The 16958-nt window shown below is 43.3% G+C and overlaps 1 protein-coding gene across 2 annotated transcripts in view; it reads right to left on the bottom strand.

Moving 5' to 3' along the window:
• Positions 1-685: 685 nt before the first annotated feature.
• Positions 686-16958, bottom strand: part of ISX (intestine specific homeobox) — a 34474-nt gene continuing 18201 nt past the window's right edge. For both annotated transcript variants that reach the window (XM_073650216.1, XM_073650215.1), the window contains exon 6: positions 686-1326. The gene's annotated coding sequence lies outside the window, so the exon portion shown is untranslated. The remainder of the gene's footprint in view (positions 1327-16958) is intronic.

Below are 16958 nucleotides of genomic sequence, written 5' to 3' on the forward strand. Positions count from 1 at the left end.
AATATCCATCCGAATGAGCCTGCTCTTTTCCTCCACCTTCATAGAAAACTTTTGTCTGGGGGCAAGAAATCTGAACTCTGTTCTCTGCAATATGGTAAAAATGTGACTCGAAACGTGTTGTTTGACACAACTTCAATCTTTGGTCTGATCATTGCACCATCCAATTGTTCTCTAGTCCACCATTAATCTACATTATCAGTGTACTATGGTAGTAATTACATAATGTGGTACAACTATCTGGACTTTAAACGCGTTGGTTGAATCAACTTTTTTTTGCTCAGTGTGATGTCACCTCTGGGCACTTATTCGCTGGCTCATCATGAGTTTACAGTACATTATCCATTGGAATGAGCCTGCACTTTTCCTCCACCTCCATAGAAAACATGTAATTGTCTCAACACATTTCAAGACGCTGGAGAATCTATTACTCCTATTTTACTACAAGGGATTAAAACAAAATCATTATTCAAGTTTGTAATATTAGTCTTTAATGTCTGGGCACAAGAAATATGAACCCAATGTCCTATGTAATATGATAGAAGTGTTACCCGAAATGCGTTGGTGAGCAAACTTCAGTTTTTGGTCCATTCAGTTGTTCATTAGCCCACCACGAATCTACATTATCAATGGCAATAATAAACTCTTTCTATCCCTCTTCTCCAAAGCAAATTCCACACCGAAGACGGAAGGAACAGTAGAATTTATTTATGCAGACGGTGTTCTAATATAATTCTATTCCATCCATTTTACCCTCAGGGGAAAAATAAAATCATGATTCAAGTTTGTACTCTTTGACTCTGAGGTTTTAGCATCTAGATCCATTCTGTCTTCTCTATAACATGCAAGAGACTTCAGGACTCGAAATGCGTTAGTGACCCTAATTTGCTCTTTTGCTCAGTACGATATCACTTCCAGTCACCGGCGTGCTGTGAATTTGTATTATGAACGTAGTCGCTTGTGATTAATGAGCCCACATATCACCCACCTCTTGCCCTCCGCTACGCGGCAGACTCCATATTGAAGACAGACTCGCCCCAATTAGTTTCAAGGAAGCGGCGAGTGTATATATCTAAATATATATATATATCTGCAGCACATCATGCTTGGTGTCAGAAGTTTGGAGAAAGTGATCGCTACTCCCCAGGCGATAGATGCAGAATATATTTTTTCAGTCTGGTTGTATAGAGATTGGTCTTTGTGAAGTGGCGTGCCCTGCAGGTTCATCCAGTGAGTGTCACGTTTCGCAGTCTGGGTCCGGTGTCTGCCATACAAGCAGTCAATGTATTTTCCGCAGAGGGGAGTTGAGCCTCATTGATTTGAGGTATTCTAGGAACAAATCTCATGTTATCTAGAGCAATGCAGAGGGTTAATGTAAAACTCCCTGGTGGTCTGGAGCAGGAAAGGGGTAATCGTTACTCTTGCAATGATCCCTGGTGGTCTAGTGTTGTAAAAGGGTTAATGTTAGCTTCCCAATGTAAATAGCCCTGGTGTTCTAGGGAAAGTAAAGTAAAAGGGTTAATATCAACTTCCTAGGTGGTCTGATCTGGTAACTGGTTGAATGTGCGGTAAATGGGTTAATATCACCCTCACACATAGTTTGGTGTCCTAAAGAAGTTAATGTCAGCTTCCCTGGTGGTCTAGTAAGGTAAAAAGGTTAATGTCAGCTTCCCTGGTGGTCTAGTAAGGTAAAAAGGTTAATGTCAGCTTCCCTGTTGATATAGTGTGTTAAACTGGTTCATGTCAGCTGTCCTGGTGGTCTAGTTTGGTAAGCAGGTTAATGTCTGCTTCCCTGGTGGTCTAGTGCCATAAACAGGTTAATGTCAGCTTTCCTGGTGGTCTAGTGTGTATGCTCACTACTTCACTATAAGCTCACCACTATATGCTCACCAGTTCACTATAAGCTCACCACTTCATTGTATGCTCAAACACTGTATGCTCACTTTATGGTTTCAGCTATATACTCACAACTTCACTTTATGCTTAACGCTTCACTATAAGCTCACAATGTGCTCAGTACTGTGTGATAAAACATTCCTGTAAACTCACCACTGTACACTCACCACTCTATTGTATGCATACCACAGTGTGTCCTCCACTTCACTCTAAGCTTACCACTGTATGCTCACCCCTTCACTGTAAGCTCACCACTTCACTTCATGATCACGGCAGTGTGCTCACCAATTCAATATAAGCTCACCACTTATGCTCACCACTTCACTATAAGCTCACCACTGTATGCTCACCATTTCACTGTATGCTCACCACTTCAGTGTAAGCACACCACTGTATGCTCACCACTTCACTATAAGCTCACCAGAATATGCTCCCCACTTTACTATAAGCTCACCACTTTATGCTCACCACTTCACTATAAGCTCACCACTCTAGGCTCACTACTTCACTGTAAGCTCACCACTGCATGCTCACCATTACACTGTATGGTCATCACTTCACTGTAAGCTCACCACTATATGCTCACCACTCCACTGCATGATCACTGCTGTGTGCTCACCACTTCACTATAAGCTCAATGCTGTATCCTCACCACTGTATGCTTATCATTTCACTGTATGCTCACCACTTCACTATAAACTCACCACTGTATGCTCACCATTTCACCATATGCTCACCACTTCCGTGTAAGCACACCACTGCATGCTCACCACTTCACTATAAGCTCACCACTGCATGCTCACCATTTCACTATAAGCTCACTGCTGTATGCTCACCACTTCACTGTAAGCTCACTACTGTATGCTCACCACTTCACTATAAGCTCTCCATTGTATGCTCACTACTTCACAATATGCTCACTGCTGTGCGCTCACCAGTCTATTTTTCAAAGTGACATTAGTCTAGATACAATATTTCTTATATTTTCATGTATGGAGTGCCGAAGTTCTTTTTGCAATTGAGATTACTCTTTTCTTCAGAGCACCCGAATAGACCAGTGAGCGACCCCTCTCTTTTTTCTATTAATCATTTTTGGGATCCCGCTCCTGGAGTATTGCAGCAGGTACGTGTTCACACTATTAGAAGTTTGACAGCCTTTTTTCTGACCATGTGTCCCTCCCATTCAGTCACAGGTGGTTTTAACTAGCTCTACCAGCCCATACATTGTAGGTTAAAAGCCCAAGCAGAGACATATTGTCCATACAGGCTTACAGCCCAAGAGTGGCATATCCAGTGGTAGCGTAGCGTAGTTTCCCATCATACGAAGGTGACCTTGTCGTGGTTGATGGGCACACATAAATTGGCCAAATTATGCGCAAAAAACCTTCATTTTTCAAAGTGACATTAGTCTAGATACAATATTTCTTATATTTTCATGTATGGAGTGCCGAAGTTCTTTTTGCAATTGAGATTACTCTTTTCTTCAGAGCACCCGAATAGACCAGTGAGCGACCCCTCTCTTTTTTCTATTGTACAATCAGTCCTTCACTGTATGCTCACAACTTCACTGTATGCTCACCACTACACTATAAGCTCACTATAATACTGTGTGCTCATCTCTATACTGTATGCTCACCACTATACTGTATGCTCACCTCTATACTGTATGCTCACCAATATACTGTATGCTCACCTCTATACTGTGTGCTCACCTCTATACTGTATGCTCACCTCTATACTGTGTGCTCACCTCTATACTGTGTGCTCATCTCTATACTGTGTGCTCACCACTACACTGTATGCTCACCTCTATACTGTATGCTCACCTCTATACTGCATGCTCACCACTATACTGTATGCTCACCACTATACTGTGTGCTCACCACTATACTGTGTGCTCACCACTATACTGTGTGCTCACTATAATACTGTGTGCTCATCTCTATACTGTATGCTCACCACTATACTGTATGCTCACCTCTATACTGTATGCTCACCTCTATACTGCATGCTCACCACTATACTGTATGCTCACCACTATACTGTGTGCTCACCTCTATACTGTATGCTCACCTCTATACTGCATGCTCACCTCTATACTGTGTGCTCACCACTATACTGTATACTCACCACTATACTGTATGCTCACCACTATACTGTGTGCTCATCTATATACAGTGTGCTCACCTCTATACTGTATGCTCACCTCTATACTGTATGCTCACCACTATACTGTATGCTCACCACTATACTGTGTGCTCATCTATATACAGTGTGCTCACCACTATACTGTATGCTCACCTGTATACTGTGTGCTCACCACTATACTGTATGCTCACCACTATACTGTATGCTCACCTCTATACTGTATGCTCACCACTATACTGTATGCTCACCACTATACTGTGTGCTCATCTATATACAGTGTGCTCACCTCTATACTGTATGCTCACCTCTATACTGTATGCTCACCACTATACTGTATGCTCACCTCTATACTGTATGCTCACCACTATACTGTGTGCTCACCTCTATATTGTATGCTCACCACTATACTGTATGCTCACCTCTATATTGTGTGCTCACCTCTATACTGTATGCTCACCACTATACTGTGTGCTCACCACTATACTGTGTGCTCACCTCTATACTGTATGCTCACCTCTATACTGTATGCTCACCACTACACTGTGTGCTTATCTCTGTACTGTATGCCCACCACTATACTGTGTGCTCACCTCTATACTGCATGCTCACCACTATACTGTATGCTCACCACTATACTGTGTGCTCATCTATATACAGTGTGCTCACCACTATACTGTATGCTCACCTGTATACTGTGTGCTCACCACTATACTGTATGCTCACCTCTATACTCTATGCTCACCACTATACTGTATGCTCACCTCTATACTGTATGCTCACCACTATACTGTGTGCTCACCTCTATATTGTATGCTCACCACTATACTGTATGCTCACCTCTATATTGTGTGCTCACCTCTATACTGTATGCTCACCACTATACTGTGTGCTCACCACTATACTGTGTGCTCACCTCTATACTGTATGGTCACCTCTATAATGTGTGCTCACCTCTATACTGTATGCTCACAACTATACTGTGTGCTCACCTCTATACTGTATGCTCACCACTATACTGTATGCTCACCTCTATACTGTGTGCTAACCTCTATACTGTGTGCTCACCTCTATATTGTATGCTCACCTCTATACTGTATGCTCACCAATACACTGTGTTCTCACCTCTATACTGTGTTCTCCCCACTATACTGTATGCTCACCTTTATACTGTGTGCTCACCTCTATACTGTATGCTCACCTCAATACTATATGCTCACCACTATAATGTATGCTCACCTCTATACTGTATGCTCACCTCTATACTGTGTGCTCACCACTATACTGTATGCTCACCTCTATACTCTATGCTCACCACTATACTGTGCGCTCAACTCTATACTGTGTGCTCACCTCTATATTGTATGCTCACCTCTATACTGTATGCTCACCAATACACTGTGTGCTCACCTCTATACTGTGTGCTCACCACTATACTGTATGTTCACCTCTATACTGTGTGCTCACCTCTATACTGTATGCTCACCTCTATACTGTATGCTCACCACTACACTGTGTGCTCACCTATATATTGTATGCTCACCACTATACTGTATGTTCACCTCTATACCGTATGCTCAACACTATACTGTATGCTCACCTCTATACTGTATGCTCACCTCTATACTGTGTGCTCACCACTATACTGTATGCTCACCTCTATACTGTATGCTCACCACTATACTGTATGCTCACCTCTATACTGTGTGCTCACCACTATACTGTATGCTCACCTCTATACTCTATGCTCACCACTATACTGTATGCTCACCTCTATACTGTATGCACACCAATATACTGTGTGCTCACCTCTATATTGTATGCTCACCACTATACTGTATGCTCACCTCTATACTGTGTGCTCACCTCTATACTGTATGCTCACCACTATACTGTGTGCTCACCACTATACTGTGTGCTCACCTCTATACTGTATGGTCACCGCTATAATGTGTGCTCACCTCTATACTGTATGCTCACCATTATACTGTATGCTCACCTCTATACTGTGTGCTAACCTCTATACTGTGTGCTCACCTCTATATTGTATGCTCACCTCTATACTGTATGCTCACCAATACACTGTGTGCTCACCTCTATACTGTGTGCTCACCACTGTAATGTATGCTCACCCCTATACTGTGTGCTCACCTCTATACTGTATGTTCACCTCTATACTGTATGCTCACCACTATACTGTGTGCTCACCTCTATACTGTATGCTCTTCTCTATACTGTGTGCTCACCACTATACTGTATGCTCACCTCTATACTCTATGCTCACCACTATACTGTGTGCTCAACTCTATACTGTATGCTCACCACTATACTGTGTGCTCACCTCTATACTGTATGCTCACCACTATACTGTATGCTCACCTCTATACTGTGAGCTCACCTCTATACTGTGTGCTCACCTCTATACTGTGTGCTCACCACTATGCTATATGCTCACTGTTATACTGTGTGCTCACCTCTATACTGTATGCTCACCTCTATACTGTATTCTCAGTTCTATACTGTGTGCTCACCACTATACTGTATGCTCACCACTATAATGTATGCTCACCTCTATACTGTGTGCTCACCTCTATACTGTATGCTCACCTCTATACTGTGTGCTCACCTCTATACTGTGTGCTCACCTCTATACTGTGCGCTCACCACTATGCTGTGTGCTCACCTCTATGCTGTATGCTCACCACTATACTGTATGCTCACCACTATACTGTATGCTCACCTCTATACTGTGTGCTCACCTCTATACTGTGAGCTCACCTCTATACTGCATGCTCACCTGTATACTGCATGCTCACCTCTATACTGTGTGCTCACCTCTATACTGTATGCTCACCACTATACTGTATGCTCAACTTTATACTGTATGCTCACCACTATACTGTATGCTCACCTCTATACTGTGTGCTTACCTCTATACTGTATGCTCACCTCTATACTGTATGCTCACCACTATACTGTATGCTCACCTTTATACTGTATGCTCACCACTATACTGTATGCTCACCTCTATACTGTGTGCTCACCACTATACTGTATGCTCACCTCTATACTGTATGCTCACCTCTATACTGTGTGCTCACCTCTATACTATGTGCTAACCACTATAATGTATGCTCACCACTATACTGTGTGTTCACCTCTATACTGTGTGCTCACCTCTATACTGTATGCTCACCTCTATACTGTATGCTCACCACTATACTGTATGCTCACCTTTATACTGTATGCTCACCACTATACTGTATGCTCACCTCTATACTGTGTGCTCACCACTATACTGTATGCTCACCTCTATACTGTATGCTCACCTCTATACTGTGTGCTCACCTCTATACTGTATGCTCACCTCTATACTGTATGCTCACCTCTATACTGTGTGCTCACCACTATACTGTATGCTCACCTCTATACTGTGTGCTCACCTATATACTGTGTGCTCACCTCTATACTGTATGTTCACCACTATACTGTGTGCTCACCACTATACTGTATGCTCACCTCTATACTGTGTGCTCACCTCTATACTGTATGCTCACCTCTATACTGTGTGCTCACCTCAATACTGTGTGCTCACCTCTATACTGTGTGCTCACCTCTATACTGTGTGCTCACCTCTATACTGCGTGCTCACCTCTATACTGTATGCTCACCTCTATACTGTGTGCTCACCTCTATACTGTGTGCTCACCTCTATACTGTATGCTCACCTCTATACTGTGTGCTCACCTCTATACTGTATACTCACCTCTATACTGTGTGCTCACCTCTATACTGTATACTCACCTCTATACTTTGTGCTCACCTCTATACTGTATGCTCAACTCTATACTGTATGCTCACCACTATACTGTGTGCTCACCTCTATACTGTGTGCTCACCTCTATACTGTATGCTCACCACTATACTGTGTGCTCACCTCTATACTGTGTGATCACCTCTATACTGCGTGCTCACCTCTATACTGTATGCTCACCTCTATACTGTGTTCTCACCTCTATACTGTATGCTCACCTCTATACTGTGTGATCACCTCTATACTGTGTGCTCACCTCTATACTGCGTGCTCACCTCTATACTGTATGCTCACCTCTATACTGTGTTCTCACCTCTATACTGTATGCTCACCTCTATACTGTGTGCTGACCTCTATACTGTATGCTCACCTCTATACTGTATGCTCACCACTATACTGTATGCTCACCTCTACACTGTGTGCTCACCTCTATACTGTGTGCTCACCTCTATACTGTATGCTCACCTCTATACTGTGTGCTCACCTCTATACTGTATGCTCACCACTATACTGTATGCTCACCTCTATACTGTGTGCTCACCTCTATACTGTGTGCTCACCACTATACTGTGTGCTCACCTCTATACTGTGTGCTCACCTCTATATTGTGTGCTCACCTCTATACTGTATGCTCACCACTATACTGTATGCTCACCACTATACTGTATGCTCACCTCTATACTGTATGCTCACCTCTATACTGTATGCTCACCACTATACTGTGTGTTCACCTCTATACTGTGTGCTCACCACTATACTGTGTGCTCACCTCTATACTGTATGCTCACCTCTATACTGTGTGCTCACCACTATACTGTGTGCTCACCTCTATACTGTATGCTCACATCTATACTGTGTGCTCACCACTATACTGTGTGCTCACCTCTATACTGTGTGCTCACCTCTATACTGTATGCTCACCTCTATACTGTATGCTCACCTCTATACTGTGTGCTCACCTCTATGCTGTATGCTAACCTCTATGCTGTATGCTCACCACTATGCTGTGTGCTCACCACTATGCTGTATGCTCACCACTATACTGTATGCTCACCTCTATACTGTGTGCTCACCTCTATACTGTATGCTCACCACTATACTGTGTGTTCACCTCTATACTGTATGCTCACCTCTATACTGTATGCTCACCACTATACTGTATGCTCACCTCTATACTGTGTGCTCACCACTATACTGTGTGCTCACCTCTATACTGTGTGCTCACCTCTATATTGTGTGCTCACCTCTATACTGTATGCTCACCACTATACTGTATGCTCACCACTATACTGTATGCTCACCTCTATACTGTATGCTCACCTCTATACTGTATGCTCACCACTATACTGTGTGCTCACCTCTATACTGTGTGCTCACCACTATACTGTGTGCTCACCTCTATACTGTATGCTCACATCTATACTGTGTGCTCACCACTATACTGTGTGCTCACCTCTATACTGTGTGCTCACCTCTATACTGTGTGCTCACCTCTATGCTGTATGCTAACCTCTATGCTGTATGCTCACCACTATGCTGTGTGCTCACCACTATGCTGTATGCTCACCACTATACTGTATGCTCACCTCTATACTGTGTGCGCACCTCTATACTGTATGCTCACCACTATACTGTGTGTTCACCTCTATACTGTATGCTCACCTCTATACTGTATGCTCACCACTATACTGTGTGCTCACCTCTATACTGTATGCTCACCTCTATACTGTGTGCTCACCTCTATACTGTATGCTCACCACTATACTGTGTGCTCACCTCTATACTGTATGCTCACCTCTACACTGTGTGCTCACCTCTATACTGTATGCTCACCACTATACTGTGTGCTCACCTCTATACTGTGTGCTCACCACTATACTGTGTGCTCACCTCTATACTGTGTGCTCACCTCTATACTGTGTGCTCACCTCTATGCTGTATGCTAACCTCTATGCTGTATGCTCACCACTATGCTGTGTGCTCACCACTATGCTGTATGCTCACCACTATACTGTATGCTCACCTCTATACTGTGTGCGCACCTCTATACTGTATGCTCACCACTATACTGTGTGTTCACCTCTATACTGTATGCTCACCTCTATACTGTATGCTCACCACTATACTGTGTGCTCACCTCTATACTGTATGCTCACCTCTATACTGTGTGCTCACCTCTATACTGTATGCTCACCTCTGTACTGTGTGCTCACCTCTATACTGTGTGCTCACCTCTATAATGTGTGGTCACCTCTATATTGTATGCTCACCTGTATACTGTATGCTCACCACTATACTGTGTGCTCACCTCTATACTGTGTGCTCACCTGTATACTGTATGCTCACCACTATACTGTGTGCTCACCTCTATACTGTGTGCTCACCACTATACTGTGTGCTCACCTCTATACTCTGTGCTCATCTCTATACTGTATGCTCACCTGTATACTGTATGCTCACCTCTATACTGTGTGCTCACCTCTATACTGTGTGCTCACCTCTATACTGTATGCTCACCTGTATACTGTGTGCTCAACACTATACTGTGTGGTCACCACTATACTGTATGCTCACCTCTATTCTGTGTGCTCACCTCTATACTGTATGCTCACCTGTATACTGTGTGCTCAACACTATACTGTGTGCTCACCACTATACTGTATGCTCACCTCTATACTGTGTGCTCACCTCTATACTGTATGCTCACCTCTATACTGTTTGCTCACCTCTATACTGTATGCTCACCACTATACTGTGTGCTCACCTCTATACTGTGTGCTCACCTCTATACTGTATGCTCACCTCTATACTGTGTGCTCACCTCTATACTGTATGCTCACCACTATACTGTATGCTCACCTCTATACTTATGCTCACCTCTATACTGTGTGCTCACCTCTATACTGTATGCTCACCTCTATACTGTATGCTCACCTCTATACTGTATGCTCACCTCTATACTGTGTGCTCACCTCTATACTGTATGCTCACCTCTATACTGTGTGCTCACCTCTATACTGTGTGCTCACCTCTATACTTATGCTCACCACTATACTGTATGCTCACCTCTATACTGTATGCTCACCTCTATACTTATGCTCACCTCTATACTGTATGCTCACCACTATACTGTGTGCTCACCTCTATACTGTATGCTCACCTCTATACTGTATGCTCACCTCTATACTGTATGCTCACCACTATACTGTATGCTCACCTCTATACTTATGCTCACCTCTATACTGTATGCTCACCTCTATACTGTGTGCTCACCTCTATACTTATGCTCACCTCTATACTGTATGCTCACCTCTATACTGTGAGCTCACCTCTATACTGTATGCTCACCACTATACTGTATGCTCACCTCTATACTGTATGCTCACCACTATACTGTATGCTCACCTCTATACTGTATGCTCACCTCTATACTGTATGCTCACCACTATACTGTATGCTCACCTCTATACTTATGCTCACCTCTATACTGTGTGCTCACCACTATACTGTGTGCTCACCTCTATACTGTATGCTCACCTCTATACTGTATGCTCACCTCTATACTGTGTGCTCACCTCTATACTGTATGCTCACCTCTATACTGTGTGCTTACCTCTATACTCTATGCTCACCTCTATACTATATGCTCACCACTATACTGTATGCTCACCACTATACTGTATGCTCACCTCTATACTGTATGCTCACCTCTATACTGTATGCTCACCTCTATACTGTGTGCTCACCTCTATACTGTATGCTCACCTCTATACTGTGTGCTCACCACTATACTGTATGCTTACCTCTATACTGTATGCTCACCACTATACTGTGTGCTCACTTCTATACTTATGCTCACCTCTATACTGTATGCTCACCTCTATACTGTTTGCTCACCTCTATACTGTATACTCACCTCTATACTGTATGCTCACCTCTATACTGTATGCTCACCTCTATACTGTATGCTCACATCTATACTGTGTGCTCACCACTATACTGTGTGCTCACCACTATACTGTGTGCTCACCTCTATGCTGTGTGCTCACCTCTATACTGTGTGCTCACCACTATACTGTATGCTTACCTCTATACTGTATGCTCATCTCTATACTGTGTGCTCACCTCTATACTGTATGCTCACCACTATACTGTATGCTTACCTCTACACTGTATGCTCATCTCTATACTGTGTGCTTACCTCTATACTGTATGCTCACCTCTATACTGTGTGCTCACCTCTATATTGTGTGCTCACCTCTATATTGTGTGCTCACCTCTATACTGTATGCTCACCTCTATACTGTGTGCTCACCTCTATACTGTATGCTCACATCTATACTGCATGCTCACCACTATACTGTATGCTCACCTCTATACTGTGCGCTCACCTCTATACTGTATGCTCACCTCTATACTGTGTGCTCACCACTATACTGTGTGCTCACCACTATACTGTGTGCTCACCTCTATACTGTGTGCTCACCTCTATATTGTGTGCTCACCACTATACTGTATGCTCACCTCTATACTGTGTGCTCACCACTATACTGTATGCTCACCTCTATACTGTGTGCTCACCTCTATACTGTATGCTCACCTCTATACTGTATGCTCACCACTATACTGTGTGCTCACCTCTATACTGTATGCTCACCTCTATACTTTGTGCTCACCACTATACTGTATGCTCACCTCTATACTTTGTGCTCACCTCTATACTGTATGCTCACCTCTATACTGTGTGCTCACTTCTATACTGTGTGCTCACCACTATAATGTATGCTTACCTCTATACTGTGTGCTCACCTCTATACTGTGTGCTCACCTCTATACTGTATGCTCACCTCTATACTGTGTGCTCACCACTATACTGTATGCTCACCTCTATACTGTATGCTCACCTCTATACTGTGTGCTCACCTCTATACTGTGTGCTCACCACTATACTGTGTGCTCACCTCTATACTGTGTGCTCACCACTATTCTGTATGCTCACCACTATACTGTATGCTCACCTCTATACTGTATGCTCACCTCTATACTGTGTGCTCACCTCTATACTGTGTGCTCACCACTATACTGTGTGCTCACCTCTATACTGTGTGCTCACCTCTATACTGTATGCTCACCTCTATACTGTATGCTCACCTCTATACTGTGAGCTCACCACTATACTGTGTGCTCACCTCTATACTGTGTGCTCACCTCTATACTGTATGCTCACCTCTATACTGTATGCTCACCTCTATACTGTGTGCTCACCACTATACTGTGTGCTCACCTCTATACTGTGTGCTCACCTCTATACTGTATGCTCACCTCTATAATGTATGCTCACCACTATACTGTGTGCTCACCTCTATACTGTGTGCTCACCTCTATACTGTATGCTCACCTCTATACTGTATGCTCACCACTGTACTGTATGCTCACCTCTATACTTATGCTCACCTCTATACTTATGCTCACCTCTATACTGTATGCTCACCTCTATACTGTATGCTCACCTCTATACTTATGCTCACCTCTATACTGTGTGCTCACCACTATACTGTGTGCTCACCTCTATACTGTATGCTCACCTCTATACTGTATGCTCACCTCTATACTGTGTGCTCACCTCTATACTGTATGCTCACCTCTATACTGTGTGCTTACCTCTATACTCTGTGCTCACCTCTATACTGTATGCTCACCACTATACTGTATGCTCACCTCTATACTGTATGCTCACCACTATACTGTATGCTCACCTCTATACTGTATGCTCACCTCTATACTGTATGCTCACCTCTATACTGTATGCTCACCTCTATACTGTATGCTCACCACTATACTGTATGCTCACCTTTATACTGTATGCTCACCTCTATACTGTATGCTCACCTCTATACTTATGCTCACCTCTATACTGTGTGCTCACCACTATACTGTGTGCTCACCTCTATACTGTATGCTCACCTCTATACTGTGTGCTCACCTCTATACTGTATGCTCACCTCTATACTGTGTGCTTACCTCTATACTCTATGCTCACCTCTATACTGTATGCTCACCACTATACTGTATGCTCACCTCTATACTGTATGCTCACCACTATACTGTATGCTCACCTCTATACTGTATGCTCACCTCTATACTGTGTGCTCACCTCTATACTGTATGCTCACCTCTATACTGTGTGCTCACCACTATACTGTATGCTCACCACTATACTGTATGCTCACCTCTATACTGTATGCTTACCTCTATACTGTATGCTCACCTCTATACTGTATGCTCACCACTATACTGTATGCTCACCTCTATACTTATGCTCACCTCTATACTGTATGCTCACCACTATACTGTATGCTCACCACTATACTGTAAGCTCATCTCTATACTGTGTGATCACCTCTTTACTGTATGCTCACCTCTATACTGTGTGCTCACCTCTATACTGTATGCTCACCTCTATACTGTATGCTCACCTCTATACTGTATGCTCACCACTATACTGTATGCTCACCTCTATACTGTATGCTCATCTCTATACTGTGTGCTTACCTCTATACTCTGTGCTCACCTCTATACTGTATGCTCACCTCTATACTGTATGCTCACCACTATATTGTGTGCTCACCTCTATACTGTATGCTCACCTCTATACTGTGTGCTCACCTCTATACTGTGTGCTCACCTCTATACTGTATGCTCACCTTTATACTTATGCTCACCACTATACTGTGTGCTCACCTCTATACTGTATGCTCACCTCTATACTGTATGCTCACCTCTATACTGTATGCTCACCTCTATACTTATGCTCACCACTATACTGTATGCTCACCTCTATACTGTATGCTCACCTCTATACTGTGTGCTCACCTCTATACTTATGCTCACCTCTATACTGTATGCTCACCTCTATACTGTATGCTCACCACTATACTGTATGCTCACCTCTATACTGTATGCTCACCTCTATACTGTGTGCTCACCTCTATACTTATGCTCACCTCTATACTGTATGCTCACCTCTATACTGTGAGCTCACCTCTATACTGTATGCTCACCACTATACTGTATGCTCACCTCTATACTTATGCTCACCTCTATACTGTATGCTAACCTCTATACTTATGCTCACCTCTATACTGTATGCTCACCTCTATACTGTATGCTCACCACTATACTGTATGCTCACCTCTATACTGTATGCTCACCTCTATACTTATGCTCACCTCTATACTGTGTGCTCACCACTATACTGTGTGCTCACCTCTATACTGTATGCTCACCTCTATACTGTATGCTCACCTCTATACTGTGTGCTCACCTCTATACTGTATGCTCACCTCTATACTGTGTGCTTACCTCTATACTCTATGCTCACCACTATATTGTATGCTCACCACTATACTGTATGCTCACCTCTATACTGTATGCTCACCACTATACTGTATGCTCACCTCTATACTGTATGCTCACCTCTATACTGTGTGCTCACCTCTATACTGTATGCTCACCTCTATACTGTGTGCTCACCCCTATACTGTATGCTCACCACTATACTGTATGCTCACCTCTATACTGTATTCTCACCACTATACTGTGTGCTCACCACTATACTGTATGCTCACCTCTATACTGTATGCTCACCTCTATACTGTATGCTCACCTCTATACTTATGCTCACCTCTATACTGTGTGCTCACCACTATACTGTGTGCTCACCTCTATACTGTATGCTCACCTCTACACTGTATGCTCACCTCTATACTGTGTGCTCACCTCTATACTGTGTGCTCACCTCTATACTGTGTGCTTACCTCTATACTCTATGCTCACCTCTATACTCTATGCTCACCTCTATACTGTATGCTCACCTCTATACTGTATGCTCACCTCTATACTGTGTGCTCACCTCTATACTGTATGCTCACCTCTATACTGTGTGCTCACCTCTATACTGTGTGCTCACCTCTATACTGTGTGCTCACCACTATACTGTATGCTCACCTCTATACTGTATGCTCACCTCTATACTGTGTGCTCACCTCTATACTGTATGCTCACCTCTATACTGTGTGCTCACCTCTATACTGTATGCTCACCTCTATACTGTATGCTCACCTCTATACTGTGTGCTCACCTCTATACTGTATGCTCATCTCTATACTGTGTGCTCACCTCTATACTGTATGCTCACCACTATACTGTATGCTCACCTCTATACTGTATGCTCACCACTATACTGTATGCTCACCTCTATACTGTGTGCTCACCTCTATACTGTACGCTCACCTCTATACTGTACGCTTACCTCTATACTGTATGCTCACCTCTATACTGTGTGCTCACCTCTACACTGTATGCTCACCACTATACTGTGTGCTCACCCCTATACTGTACGCTCACCTCTATACTGTGTGCTCACCACTATACTGTATGCTCACCTCTATACTGTGTGCTCACCTCTATACTGTGTGCTCACCTCTATATTGTGTGCTCACCTCTATACTGTGTGCTCACCTCTATACTGTGTGCTCACCTCTATATTGTGTGCTCACCTCTATACTGTGTGCTCACCTCTATACTGTGTGCTCACCACTATACTGTGTGCTCACCACTATACTGTGTGCTCACCTCTATACTGTATGCTCACCACTATACTGTGTGCTCACCTCTATACTGTATGCTCACCACTATACTGTATGCTCACCTCTATACTGTATGCTCACCTCTATACTGTGTGCTCACCTCTATACTGTATGCTCACCTCTATACTGTGTGCTCACCTCTATACTGTATGCTCACCACTATACTGTATGCTCACCTCTATACTGTATGCTCACCTCTATACTGTGTGCTCACCTCTATACTGTATGCTCACCTCTATATTGTGTGCTCACCTCTATACTGTATGCTCACCTCTATACTGTGTGCTCACCTCTATACTGTGTGCTCACCTCTATACTGTATGCTCACCTCTATACTGTGTGCTCACCTCTATACTGTATGCTCACCTCTATACTGTGTGCTTACCTCTATACTGTATGCTCACCTCTATACTGTATGCTCACCACTATACTGTATGCTCACCTCTATACTGTATGCT

The sequence above is a fragment of the Phyllobates terribilis genome, unplaced genomic scaffold (assembly GCF_046119375.1).
Source record: "Phyllobates terribilis strain yellow unplaced genomic scaffold, ASM4611937v1 Scaffold_10__3_contigs__length_209671492, whole genome shotgun sequence".
In the NCBI taxonomy this organism is placed as follows: Eukaryota; Metazoa; Chordata; class Amphibia; order Anura; family Dendrobatidae; genus Phyllobates; species Phyllobates terribilis.